Source organism: Lissotriton helveticus, chromosome 2_1 (genome assembly GCF_964261635.1).
Source record: "Lissotriton helveticus chromosome 2_1, aLisHel1.1, whole genome shotgun sequence".
NCBI lineage: Eukaryota > Metazoa > Chordata > Amphibia > Caudata > Salamandridae > Lissotriton > Lissotriton helveticus.
The window spans coordinates 377317228-377331556 of NC_136059.1; positions in this window are offsets into that span (position 1 = coordinate 377317228).

Consider the following 14329-nt stretch of genomic DNA (forward strand, 5'->3'; position numbering starts at 1 on the left):
GATAGAATTCCATTGTTTACTAGTCTAGTTCAGGAGGGTGATTCTATTATCTCCTCTACACTTCCCCAATTGATTTTTTGGAGTGGAAGCTCCATGGAAATTCCACCCACTCTCCGCCCATGTTTTTAATTGCCTCTTGTAATTGTCTTTTGTAAACGCTGCTGTCTAATTGATTATGAGGCTTGTTGGTCCCTCCTTCATACAACCTTGTCTTTTTTTGTATCCTCCCATGGCTACTGGCCTCTTTACTTTGAGTGTTAAACTGTACGTGTACTTTTTTCTTTATATTTGTTGGCATTGGAGAGTGAGCCATGGAGGAGGAGGGCTGATCACGCAGGGGACCAGTGGCAGTCATAGAATGAGACAGACGGGCCACGAGCAAAGCACCCTTTAGGAGCAATTTCAGGTGTGTGTTGTGATTGTGAGAGTAAAGGTCACCCTCAAGAGAGATCTCAAATCGGAACTGCTTCCCCTCTTTCCGTGGCCATTGAACATTCTATCCGTGTCAAGAGATCCCCTCCCCATGCCAATTATAAGGCCTGTGAAAACCCATTCCTTCCCTTACAAGAGGCTGCAAAAAGTGGTCTTTTTGCAAGGCCAAGTAATCTTGTGGGCGTACCATGCTGATCGCTGCACACTGACACCGGCTCATGGCTAAAGAAATACCCAAAGAGTTGACCTTGCCGACAGTGCAGGGCAAACTGCATGTGCCTAAAACTAATGGAGTTCTCCTGCCATGGATATACATGACAGTAAAACACCTCACAGTGGTATTGCAGTAACAAACAGCACAGATTGGAGAAAGTTTAAACTCTTACACAAGGTACCATCCGCTTCTTGGATGTTATCAAAAAGTTTGTTACTGCAATATCACCGTGAGGTGTTTTACTGTCATGTATATCCGTGACAGGAAGACTCTATTCGCTTAAGGCACATACAGTTCACCATGCACTGTCGGCAAAGTGAACTCTTTGGGTATTTCTTGGGAACAACCACAAAAGGTGATACACAAATATTGTTCTCAGTCCTGATGAAGACCGCATATTGATATTTCATTCACACACACTCTTAAGGGGTCAAAACGCCGAAGTATATATAAACCAAGCATTCTGCCCAATCAGACCACTATATATACAAAAGGACTAACTATAGGTCTTGCTGAGAGTGTCTCATCATGAACATCACGCTGTGCTAAATCAACCATGTGTTATATATAATATTGGTTATGTGTTCAATTGTATTGTGATATATATGTAAAATACTCGTTATTTCATTTTTGTGTATATGTCTTGTGCTTTTTCACTTAATTTCAAAAGATTTTTCCTTATAAAACCTAATCATACTATTTCTGATGCGATTGGTTTGATTTTGTAAAAAGCAGTGTTTTGACAGACTTTCTTTATTATTTTTTCATTCATTTTATTCTGAGGCAGACCTTACGGGTCCTTATAAAATTGAAAATGCAAAAGTGTCAATATTTTCAGAGTTTACTGCTACATCCAGAAACAAAAGATGTCATACCTGTAAAGAAAAGAATACAAGACCTTGGCCTTCAATATGCACTTTTGTAGCAAGAAAACCTTGAATACAAGATGATGGAAACACTGACTTTTGTACACTTCAGAGGTGAAGGGTCGAATTAAAACCCACAAAGGTAAAGAACATCAAAACCGAATGTATGACAGAAGCACCCCTATTGACACAACAAGTCAGAACCAGGAGGAAACAAGCGATTGCTACGGCGGCATCACTGAAGAGCACTCTCTCAGACACTGACATAGTGGGGGCCTCAAGCGAAGACTCTGGATCTGAAGTTGATAATGCTGAACTATCAGATGACAATGATGATATTCCCAAAATAACTACTGGTATGGCCGACAAGATAATATGATATACCTGCATTACTTAATTGTTTATATGAGATGTATTATTTTTATTAGTATGACCCCAGAGTTTACAGTGGCAATTGCCGATCAATTGATTTCTTCTACTGCACACTTTCCTCTCACTAATACTAACTGGCGGGGACCCTGAATTTGAACCTATCAAAGGTATGATAAAACACGTTTAACTTCAGTTTGGATAGGGCTCCTCGGGCACTCTGTCAAGTCAAGTCAAGTCAAATAATTTATATAGCGCGCTACATACCCAGAGGGTCTCAAGGCGCTTGAGGAAGGGTGGGGAATTACTTGTCGAATATCCAAGTTTTAAGTTGCTTTCTGAATGCTAGGTGGTTCTGAGTGCGGCGAAGGTGAATGGGGAGTGAGTTCCAGGTTTTAGCTGCCAGGTAGGAGAAGGATCTTCCTCCCATGGTGATTTTGTTGATGCGGAGTACGGCAGCAAGGGCTTGGTTGGAGGAGCGTAGCTGGCGGGAGGGGGTGTAGAAGGAAAGTCGTGTGTTGAGGCATTCGGGTCCGAGTTCGTAAAGTGCTTTGTGTGCGTGGGTTAAGAGGCGGAATGTTATTCTCTTATTGACGGGGAGCCAGTGGAGGTTTTTCAGGTGACTAGAAATGTGGTCTTTACGCGGGATGTCTAGTATGAGTCTGGCTGAAGCGTTCTGGATGCGTTGGAGTTTTTTCTGAAGTTTTGCGGTGGTACCGGCGTATAGGGTGTTACCGTAGTCCAGTCGGCTCGTGACCAGTGCATGGGTGACCGTTTTTCTAGTTTCGGTGGGGATCCAGCGAAATGTTTTTTTGAGCATGCGAAGAATGTTGAAGCACGATGATGAAACGGCGTTGACTTGTCTGTTCATCGAGAGTGAGGAGTCCAGGATGATGCCCAGGTTCCGTGCGTGGTCCGTCGGGATGGGTGCTTTTCCAAGGGCCTCTGGCCACCAAGAGTCATCCCAGGCGGAAGGGGAGGTGCCTAAGATAAGGACTTCTGTTTTGTCTGAGTTCAGTTTCAGACGGCTGTGTTTCATTCACTCGGCTACTTCTTTCATTCCTTCATGTAGGTTGGTTTTGGCGGTGTTCGGGTCTTTGGTGAGAGAGAGGATCAGTTGAGTGTCATCAGCGTAGGAGATGATGTTGAGGTTGTGTTGGCGTGCGATGGTCGCGAGGGGGCTCATGTATACGTTGAAGAGAGTGGGGCTGAGTGAAGATCCTTGTGGTACGCCGCAAATGACTTCAGTGGCTTCTGACTTGAATGGTGGAAGGCGGACTCTCTGAGTTCTTCCGGTAAGGAACGAGGTGATCCAATCCAGTGCTTTTCCTTGGATTCCGATGTTTCTGAGGCGTTGTAGGAGGGTGTTATGACAGACTGTGTCGAAGGCTGCGGAGAGGTCAAGGAGGATGAGGGCGACTGTGTCTCCATTGTCCAGTAGGGTTCGAATGTCGTCTGTTGCTGCGATGAGTGCGGTCTCAGTGCTGTGTTTTGCTCGGAAGCCGGACTGTGAGGAGTCGAGGGATTTGTTGGTTTCGAGGAAGGCGGCGAGCTGGCTGTTGATGGCTTTCTCGATGACTTTGGCCGGGAATGATAGGAGCGAGATGGGGCGGTAGTTTTTGAGTTCGGTGGGGTCAGCTGTGGGTTTTTTCAGAAGGGCGCTGAGTTCTGCGTGTTTCCAGCTTTCCGGGAAGGTGGCAGAGTTGAGGGAGCAGTTGATGACGTCTCGGAGGTGTGGTGCTATGATGGAGTCAGCTTTGTTGAAGATATGGTGAGGGCATGGGTCAGTGGGGGATCCTGAGTGGATGGAGTTCATCAGGCGGATGGTGTCCTCAGTGGAGATTCGGTTCCAATCAGTAAGGATGTTCAAGGGGGGAGAGGGTACGGCAGAAGGTTGGGTGGGTTGGTCTCCGTGTTGGTTGTCGAAGCTGTTGTGGATGTCTGCGATTTTGTTGTGGAAGAACGAGGCAAGGGAGTCGCAGAGGGTTTGAGAGGGAGTGATGTCGTTGGAGTTGGCTGAGGGGTTGGTAAATTCTTTGACGATGTTGAAAAATTCCTTGCTGTTGTGGGCGTTGTTGTCTAGACGGTCTTTAAGTGCAGCTTTCTTGGCAGTCCGGATCAGTTGGTGGTGTGTGCGGGTGGCGTTTTTGAGGGTGTCCTTGGTGCTGGTGTTTGGGTCTTTTTTCCAGGCCTTCACAAGGGAGCGACAGAGTTTCTTGGATGTCTTAAGATCATCGTTGAACCAGGGCACGTTTTTGCTGCCTAGTTTGATTTGACGTTTTTTCAAAGGTGCTAGGTTGTCGGCGCTGTTGGTAAGCCATTGAGTGAGGTTAGTGGCTGCTTGGTTGCCGTTCGAAGAGTGGGCCGGGGGGTTTTGAAGAAGCGATGAGGAGATCTGGTCGATGGTGATTTTGTTCCAGTTTCTTCGCAAAGTGGGTTGAGGAAGGTTGTGGGTTGTGGTCTTTTTGTAGACAAAGTGAACACAGCTGTGGTCCGTCCAATGGAGAACTGTGGTGTGACTGAAGGAGATATGTTTGCTGGAGATGAAGATGGGGTCGAGTGTGTGGCCTGCGTAGTGAGTGGGGGTGTTAACAAGTTGTTTGAGTCCGAGGTTGGCCAGATTGTCCAGAAGGGTGGTGGCGTTGCTGTCGTTGCTCTTTTCCAGGTGAAAATTGAGGTCTCCCAGTAGTATGTAGTCCTCGGAGGGGAGGGCGTGTGGGGTGATAAAGTCAGTGATGTCTTCACTGAATTGTGCACGGGGTCCTGGTGGCCTGTAAAGGAGGGTGCCTCGGAGTGTGGTCTTGGGGTCGGTGTGGATCTGGAAGTGAAGGTGTTCGGCGCTAGCGAGGTTGGCGTCTGAGCAGGTTGAGATGCGGATGGAATTCTTATGGACGATTGCGATGCCTCCTCCTGTTTGCTTGGTGCGGTCCTTACGGATGATATTGTAGCCTTCCGGGATGGCAATGGTGATGTCTGGGGCTGAGGATGCGTTCATCCATGTTTCTGTTAGGAAGGCGACGTCCGGAGAGATGGTGTCTAGTAGATTCCAAAGGTCGATGGCGTGTCTGTGGACCGAGCGGGTGTTGAGCAGGATGCATTTTAGGTGGTTGGGGTCAGATCTCTGTTTGGTGTTCATGGATGAGGAGTTGGTCTTGGTGCCGTCATACTTGCAGGAGATGCATGTGAAGGGTCCATGGGTGTGTCCAGGAGCGGCTTGGGCGCAGTTGGGGAGTCGGCCGGGGTTAAGGGCTAAGAGGGTGGAGGCGTCGTAAGTAATGCGGGTGGGGTTGATGGTACGGGGGCCAAGGGGTCTGGCGCTGGGCACGGGCTTGGCGCGGACGGGCGCAGACGGGCTTACCTTTGGCGCACCTTTGGCGCGGCCGCAGCGCGTGGACGCTGCGCGTTGGGACATCTGTCTTAAATGTAGAGTGAAGGGGACGGAGCGTGGGCGGGTCAGCTGGGAGGCGGGAGCGGGGAGGAGACAAGGGCACGAGGACAACAAACAACCAAATGGCAGGATACGAAACTGGGGCACAAAGACCAAAATGCTATTCAAATTTAAATATTAATACAGGACACTTGGCTATAATGCGAGGTAGATAACGATACCAGGCGCTATGTTCGCGTTGCAGCACTCTCAGAATGCAGGCGATGTCGCTGAGGCAGGCAATCCGATATAGCTGGAGGAGGGGTGCAGGCAGAGAAGGGGCTGAGGTAGGGAGCGTGTGGGAGCGACCTCCACGGAGCGAGTCCAGCAGCTCTGTCAAGGGAGGGGTGTGTTGGGGATTGTTGAAAATGTTTCACAAGATGTTTGTTATAATGAGTGTCTACTGGACTTGAGATCATGTGCATGCAGCTCTGAGAGGGGGCTGCGTATGTCAGGGAGGAGGGGATCTCTTGAAATCTCATACCTGATACATCTACCATCTACAAAAGAAAGCTGGTTTAAGCTACTAACATGGAATGTACAGGCTTTAATTCTCCTGGTAAAAGATACAATGTGCAGTGATATATTAAAAGGCAGGGGCACAAATAGCATTTCTATAAGACACGCAGGATCAAGCATTACAGAAAAGATTACATGGACAAGTCAATTACACAGCTTATTCAGCTTATGAGCGGGGTACTGATCAGGATCAGCCATGGGATTCCCATTTCAAATCAAATTGTTTATTATTGGCAAAGAGGGGAGATATGTCATTGTTGGTGGCAGTCTTGAGGGGAAGGACATTGCTTTGGTAAATATCTATGTGCTGAACGTGGACCAGCACGCCTTTCTGGGTGTGATAGCACACCAATTATCCTCAATATCACACTATCCATGTCTTTGGGGAAGATTTTAATTGCATTGCTGATATTATAGTTGATAGGCCCCCATCCTCCTCTTCTATGCTCTGTAACACATAAGACAGCCAAGAAAATCAACATGTGAATTGCCAAATTGGGAAGTGGTAGACACCGGAAGGATGAACAGCTCCTTGCCTAGAGAGTATTTATATTACTCAAGTGTGCACAACTTCCATGTATGATTAGATAAATGTATATGTTGCCATCTGATGCACAATAGAGCAATTAACACAGAATGGATGTTTCATAGCGGAGGCTTAGCGTAGACGGGGCCCTGCTAGGAGCCCCCATAGTCGCTTTCCACCTGCCTTTTCATGGTGGTCGGACGGCTGTGAAAAGGCAGAGGGAAAGGGACATTGTAGGGCACCTGTGCAGACTGTGCAGGCACCACCACCATTCAGGGATTACCTGTCTGACCGCTGGTCTGACCGGATCGCCAATCCTGTTGAAGGTGGCCCTCCGCCCGTGCAGTGCTCTGACTGCCAACATTATAATCTAGCATCGGACCGAGGCACTAGATATCAGGCTAACCACCACCAACGGCCTGTCAATGGTGGTCCATACGACATCATGATCGGGCCCAAAGTTACCAAATGGGTTGAATGTGAGGAAACCACACTAAAAAAGAGCTTAGGAAGGGAACAAGACTGCAACACGTATTTCAAGTTGGGGGAGCTATTGTGTTGGCAATGCCAACGATTGACAGTAATGGAAATTTGCTCACTAATGATCACGATCCTGTTTTAGAAGGAAGCGCCTGCAAGAAAAACAAGCTGAATTTCCAATTTATGAACACCCCCTCTTTCCAAGATCGCATGTAAAAACTTGATTACCATTTAGAGCCTGCACTATCCACTTGAGAAATATTTATTCAGGCTAGCATTAACGACCAAGCCTATATGTTTCCAATGCCCACTCATATTGTTATTACTTACATTCGTAAGGTCATCTGTTTTTTTCATTTATTTGTTAAATCGTACATCTTCAGTCCTGATTTGGCTATACCTCTGTTGTGACTGAATAATGCTGAAATGTGTCTTGTTTGCTTCTTTTTCTATATTGTTGATGAGTTGATGAAATTATCAACTATAAAACTCCGCAACACATTTACATTTTGACTATATTAGTATTAGAATTAATAATAAGTTAATATTATGTTAAGTACAACATCACCCTCGAATGGATTTAGCAAAACCAAATTCATAGCAGTCAATATGGAATGATCATTGGTGGCAAAAACTATTGTGCTACTTCTTGCAAATTTTCTTTTAAAGTGGTCGGTTTCTTGCTTAATGACCACATAAATTGAAATCCACAAGGTAAAAAAGTGAACCTGGAGTTGCAGCCTCTCTTAATTTTGCATCTCAGCCTAGTTACTGTGAATATCTGGATGGGGACCCTAAAGTCAAATGACAATGGTATGTAGAAAACCTGATATTCAGAAATTATGGCCATAATAGATTGGTGCATTTAACATGCCACTTAAAATTGATTTTGTAGGTACAGATAATTAAATTGCCCTAAAGCACAACCCCAACCCGACAGTGTTCCAGCCTCTGGATTTGTATACGGATTTGAGAGAAGCATAATTTTAAGACTGATACCACATACCACCTGTTGTTCGGAGGAGAGCTCAGCGTCACTATGTGCTCCTGGATAGCTCATTGAATGGACAGAGTCTTGTCACATGCCAACGGTAGTCAGCCACAGGGGATATATCTCACCTCTTTGACTGATTGGCAGTTATCATCACCTCTGTTTTTGAAGAATTCCATGACATTATTTTTTATAAACGATTTTGTTTTAGCACATACGTTTCTGCATGTACTGAAATGCTCAATTTTATATCTAAACTTTCCTTTAGCAAATGCTTTGGTTGTACTCTTAACTCTATCAATCGAGTTTGGCAAACCTTTTACTCAATGCGCGGCCAGCCCAGCAGTGCACCCGGATCTCAGAGAGTGCACAATACCTATGAAATGTTGAAGATCATTCTTAGTGATACCAGGGGCAGATTTACAAGAACTGGCTTATCTCTGCATTTTAGCAGAGATGAGTCAATTCAATCGCGGCAGGCAAAAATACCCTTGCGCCATCATGGATGCATTGCATTTACAATGTGTGGCACTGTGGCCCAAGGATTGACAGATGCGTCACGCATCTGTTGGCGTACCTGTAATGCAATGGTGGAGTCATGTCGCAAGCACGACACAACTCCAGCAATGTTCAGGAATGCTTGTTCCTAATGTGCTGCGTCACTCCTCATGCCTGCTTCAAGCAGGGATAAGGTTTTGACACAGTGGCATTGTAGAAGTGACTTAGTGAAATCTACAAGACTTCATCACTTTTACGAGGCTTTTTTTTCATCGGAGCGCCCACCCTGCATACATTATACCTGACGCAGGGTATTCAGATTATAGTTGTAAAATTGGTGAGGTAATTACATTTTAGTGAGGGTTTCTTCAACAAGGGATGAATTATCACATTTTAACTCTGCTGGAAATGTACCTGAGCATAATAGGTTAATGATATCAAGGAGCAAAGGTACTACCTAGTACATTACTGAAACAGCATTGGCAAAACAATTGCTCTGCCGTTTGTTGGGGGACTGTGTGTTGACTTTGTCCCCAACCTAGAAAGAAAATCCAACAATAAAGAAACATCCTACGGCAGAGTAGCAGAGGAGCAGGGAGAAGGGCCTCTTTGCTGAAAATACTATATTTGCAGAGTTAAGCTGTACCCTCAAAGAAGAGGAGTCAGAATATAAATGTTCTAATGTAAGTGGTGATCTTAAAAGGCACAGCAAAATATTGCACAGTACAGAGGGTCACTATTTTTGCTGCATGTTGAAGAAAAGGTATATGAGTGCATGTCTTCATTTTGTGAATAAAGAAAGTCATAAATCCAACAGCAAATTATCATGACAGCAAAGTAAAACTAATAAACACACACACTATTAGTGAATAGCACTCTGCAGTCTAAGGCATCAAAACATTGAGCACTTCCTAACCAAAATAGTCATAAATCAGCAATTACATTGTTGCTGTACCAGCAAACTAAACATCAAAAAAACACATTAGGCATTGATTACAAGCTACATGTTGTGTTTCATCTGTAGCCCAACAAAATTGGAAAACATGTGAGAAAATGCAACCCTACTAGGCCAAGCAAACCAATAAAAAACCCATGAAAGTCAATAGCTGAATGAGGATGATCCACAGCTCATTCTCCCTGTACTTATAATTTCCCTTTTTCTGAAGAACTAACAATAAGGTACCATCACTAAAGCTAAAAGCAGCCAGGCTTAAAACAGATTTTAGCAGCACACATGTTTGACATTCCCTTAAGCTACAGAAAATAACAAAGCCTTGGTACACTGCCAACCCAGTAATTCTCATGAAAGCAGAAGTTGGTTGCATATAGACTAATTGTTCTTCGGGTCTAGAATGCATCTAAACAGCCCTCATTTATGTACATTGCAGATTTACTACAAGTGGCAGGTATGGAGCTCAGCAATATTTGTTGCTCTAGAAATGACATTCATTACACTGCCTAGAAGGGACTAGAAAAGAAGGGGGAAGCATGAAACAACTTTTAGAATAACTGTGGAATTTTCTTAATCTTCAGTGCTCGTGTTCTTATCTGTCAAATAACTTGGAGTGAAATCTAATTAAAACATGATAAACTTTGCTATGACCAGCAGTGATTGCCTAAACGGACTCCCTCTCCTGCGCTTGACCGGCTCTGGCATTGCACACTATGCAATTAGTGCGACATAACCAGATCTTCGGCTGTAATAGATAAGATTAGATTCAAATATGCGGAGTATCCCCAGGCCATGTTTCCACACACAACATAGTTGTAAATGAGAATGTTACAGCAACATTTTATTAAAACTGTTTATGTCTACTTTACTTGTCACAAAGTTCCACAGTTATCATGATTTCCTGTTTGGTAAGTTTGACTAAATATTAAAATGGAGGCGACCGAAAAGGTATATTTTTAAAGGGAACTTACAACCAGGTCTAAGGCATGCCTATCTCAAGAGACATAGACTTCTGAAGGATGAAGTCTATATAGTCTGGGTACCACCACAAGGCAGACGGCATGCCAGCGGCTTCAAGCTAGTGGCACCATTGCTTCTGTAGGTGTGGTGGGCCTTGATGAAGAAAAACCATTGAGGTTGCATCAGATGTTATACCCTTGGGGGTATCTGTAATGCACCAGCCACATAAAGACAGGCCAACCTGGACCTCACCATACTCGTACCCACTTGTGTTTGCTGAAAGACTTTGGCTTCAATTACCTAGTTAGCTGTTTAAATATGGTGAATGCCTTTCTATACAGATGTCAGAATCGCTATGAAAGCACCAGGAGCTGATAATAGCCAGAGGCCAACACCTGGAACTGATATTGAGAGTCTACTGTGGTGAACCTCAGAAGGCTCTGATGCTGACTTGGGACGAGTCCTAAATATCCACCACGGAATGGTCACTTTAGAAGGGCTTGTGAACTGCAGAAGTAATTAATGATGGAAGGTTCACGACTCGCCTTGATACTACTGATTTATCATGAACCCAAAGCAAATTTTCTGCTAATATCCTCAGGAACAATATAGAATAGAATTCACTAAAGAACAGCATGGTTTCTTCAGCCTTGAACATCCTTGGAACAAAAACATCACAATGTGGGGCAAGAAACTAAAAGTCAATGGCATACCCATGACTTTCACATCTGACAACAAAGAATTCCACTGGTACTCTTTCTGTGGAATGCTTTACATTAACTGTCAATCTTATGCATATTAATGTCTTGATGGCTTTAAGGAGGGTGGACTGTGTTATCATCACAAAAGAAGTTTTTTTCTGAAGTGGCTCTTCCACTGGACTCTGATCTGGCTAAAAATTCAGTAGGAGGAAGGGAATACCTCGACTTTGGTTATGAAACGTATTTATAATAGGAGTTAGAGAACAGAGATGAGACATGGCAAAGAGAAGTAATAAATGGTGGCAAGTGTTTTAAACATGAAAGTAGAAGCCCAAAGTATTGGGTTCCGAGACCTGTCTTGTGTTGTGGCTACTGACCAAAGTGATAGGTAGAGCCAAAGAAGAAAGAAAGCTTTCTTTCTAGAGTCCCCTCACTCACCGGGGTTTCCCCACGGTGACATGCTTCGCCATTGGGGCCATCCCAGTTCTCTACGAAAAGGGGCGTGCTACGACTTGCGAAATACGTAGGAGCACTTGTTTGTGAAGGACTATGTGTGGTGCAAAAGTGTGGTGGAGTGGGTGTAAGTCATTAAAAATACCGTGCTAGTGGGCCTCAACAAATTTATTCTGCTCCTAGGTTAGTATATTAAAATGGGGTTTGTCACTGTGTTCCGACCTGCTATGAAGGTAGGATCAGTGTATGGTCGACATGTTTCAATCTACCCCTGGCTTTTCTTCAGGACCATACAGGGACCAGCCCTGTATATGCCACTCCTATAAACCCTTACTAGGGATTTAATTAATTTAAATACACAACATATAACGCTGCTAAGATTATAGGCATGCGTTTTTCAAAATACATACGTTTGTACTCAATGCTGTTTCTGTAAAAGAATGACACATAATTAGTGGCACATCATCACTTTCTCAGAGAGATCGGGTACATGTTTATCCTTCATGCCGTACGTTTGAGTATATATATGGTGGTATTTGCCCCATATAGGTGCGTGCAGGCTCTCAGGTCCGGTGCATGGCTCATAAAATATATACAGAGTGATTGTGGCGTGAATTCACACGTTAAAATAACACAGGACTTAATGTGACAAAGACGATCGACACACAATACACATAACATGTGTGTCGATCGTCTTTGTCACATTAAGTCCTGTGTTATTTTAATGTGTGAATTCACGCCACAATCACTCTGTGTGAATGCATGGGTGTGAGTGAGCATGTATATGTACGAGTGTGGTGCCCGTCACCCTCCCTACTCAAACTACAGGCCACAATTACCAGCTGCCACTGCTTACTGTGCAAAAGATTGTTAAGGGCGTGCATTACAAAACTTTTTCCAGTGGTATAAAAAGTTTATCAGGAGAGGAGATATTTACCAACTCCTGGGGAAGCAGTATTAATCAACTAAAAACTGGAACAGCAGCAGCGATATCTTTCAGCTCACAGAAAATGATGCAAACGTTGTTTTTTTGTCACATTTAACATTTTCAATGAAGTGCTGGCTCCTAGCATTTTCAGATTCTATTGTGCATCTCTAATATTACTCGGCAGAGTAACACTTCCCAGTTTTGCCAACCAGCCATTCAATTCCCTTGTCCCCATCAGTTTATTTTACGACACTAGACACCAGGCCCGATGCTGTGACCAACGTGTTTGTCAAGGGAGTATAGAAGACTTCTTAATATGCACCTGCTTTTAGCACCGATATGCAGCAGTCCGTGCTCTTGCAGTATCTATTCACCACTCCATGCACAATGGTGATAGCAGTGCAGCTTGTAAATCAAAAATAATATGTTTGTTTATTGGATGGTACTACCTTTGGCTTCTGCAAAGGAATTATTGCCAATAATTGTATTTGTCCCCATTCATTTTTCCACAGAACCTATTGAACATGAGAGAAAGTGCAAGAATTTAAGTGAAACGGTAAAAGAGTCAAAAAGGGAGAAGACAAGCAGGAATGAAGCTAGAGAGCAAGTGTGGGTAGGTATGTTAAAAAGTCAGAGAGGACAAGAAAGAAAGTGTTCTAGGATACATTAGAAAGTGGAAAGGTAGATCAAGCAGGGCTGGAATGGCCGTAGCGGGCATCAGGCGTTTTCCCCGGAACCTGGAAGGATAGGGGGCGGTTTTACCATGGTGGAGGCTAGTTTTGTTACTAGGGGCCAGTTTTGCAGTGGTGCTGCGATATCGCCCCCCCCCCCAACTAAAGTAACAGTGCCCTCCACTTGCACAGCTCGCCCCTGCCTGGGGCAGGTCGGACAAAGTTGCCAAGGCTACTTTGGGTCCCCAGCCTGGCCCTTAGATCTAGAAAGGAGACATGTGTGGTGCAGTATATGATCGAGAGGTAATGTATTGGCGGCAGCTGTAGGGTCAGAAATATTTAAATGATAAGTAAGATGTGCAGGACATCTTATAGGTTTTCCTTCGCTAGGCACAGTACATGCAGGATAATCAAATATGTATTTTCTCTTTATCTGGAAAATTTCATGTAACTATGAAAGGAATTGTTGAGACCTATACAGTCATATGCCAACTCTGCATTATTAATACAGATCAGAATGAACATTTAGTAAATAGAATAGTCTAGCAACTAGTAAATGTCATGGACAGTGTAAGAAATTGAATTATGACTTAGGGATGGGTGAACCCTCAAAGTCAATAAATTAACCTTCACTCAACCCCCTACTATCTATGGGATACAGAAGACAGGCTTAATTTAGGGCAATGTGTAAAGAATGTATGCAGTAGCAAAACAGTGATAAAGTAAAAATGGCAAACAATAAAACTCCCAAATTAACTAGAAAAAATAGCTTAAGGTCTTATATATTATATTATATATTTTTAATGTAAGTAGAAATAGCACCAGAAAAAGCAAAGCACTAATGATAGTCAATGTTTATGGACCTAGTTGCATTTTCAGTCTAACAACAATGGAGTTCCAGTCAGGCACACAACCAGGTTCATACGGGTCCTCGATTTTTACCTTCTGACTTAGGGGCTGATTTATCTATGAGTGGATGGCCCATCGTTTCAGCAGGGGATGGAGTAAATTGTTACATCCCCCTGGTGGAAGAACCTCCAGCCATATTTATAAATGACCACCAAGCAGGAGGCCATTTATAATGTATTGGCAGGAACCGTCATCAATGCAGTTCCTGTCAATGCTCTTCGCTGTTTGGTGCAGGGCTCCAGCTACATGTCAGAGCCCTGCACCAAACAGTTTTCTTTTTTATTTCAAACAAAAATAAAAGACCAATGCCATGGTAGTCACTGCTATGTTGAGGGGTGCATTATTTCTTTTCTACTGTCACTTACCACCAGGGTTTGGCTGGTGGTGACAGACTGTAAAATAATGTCTAGATGCCTGTCAATCCTAATTAGGT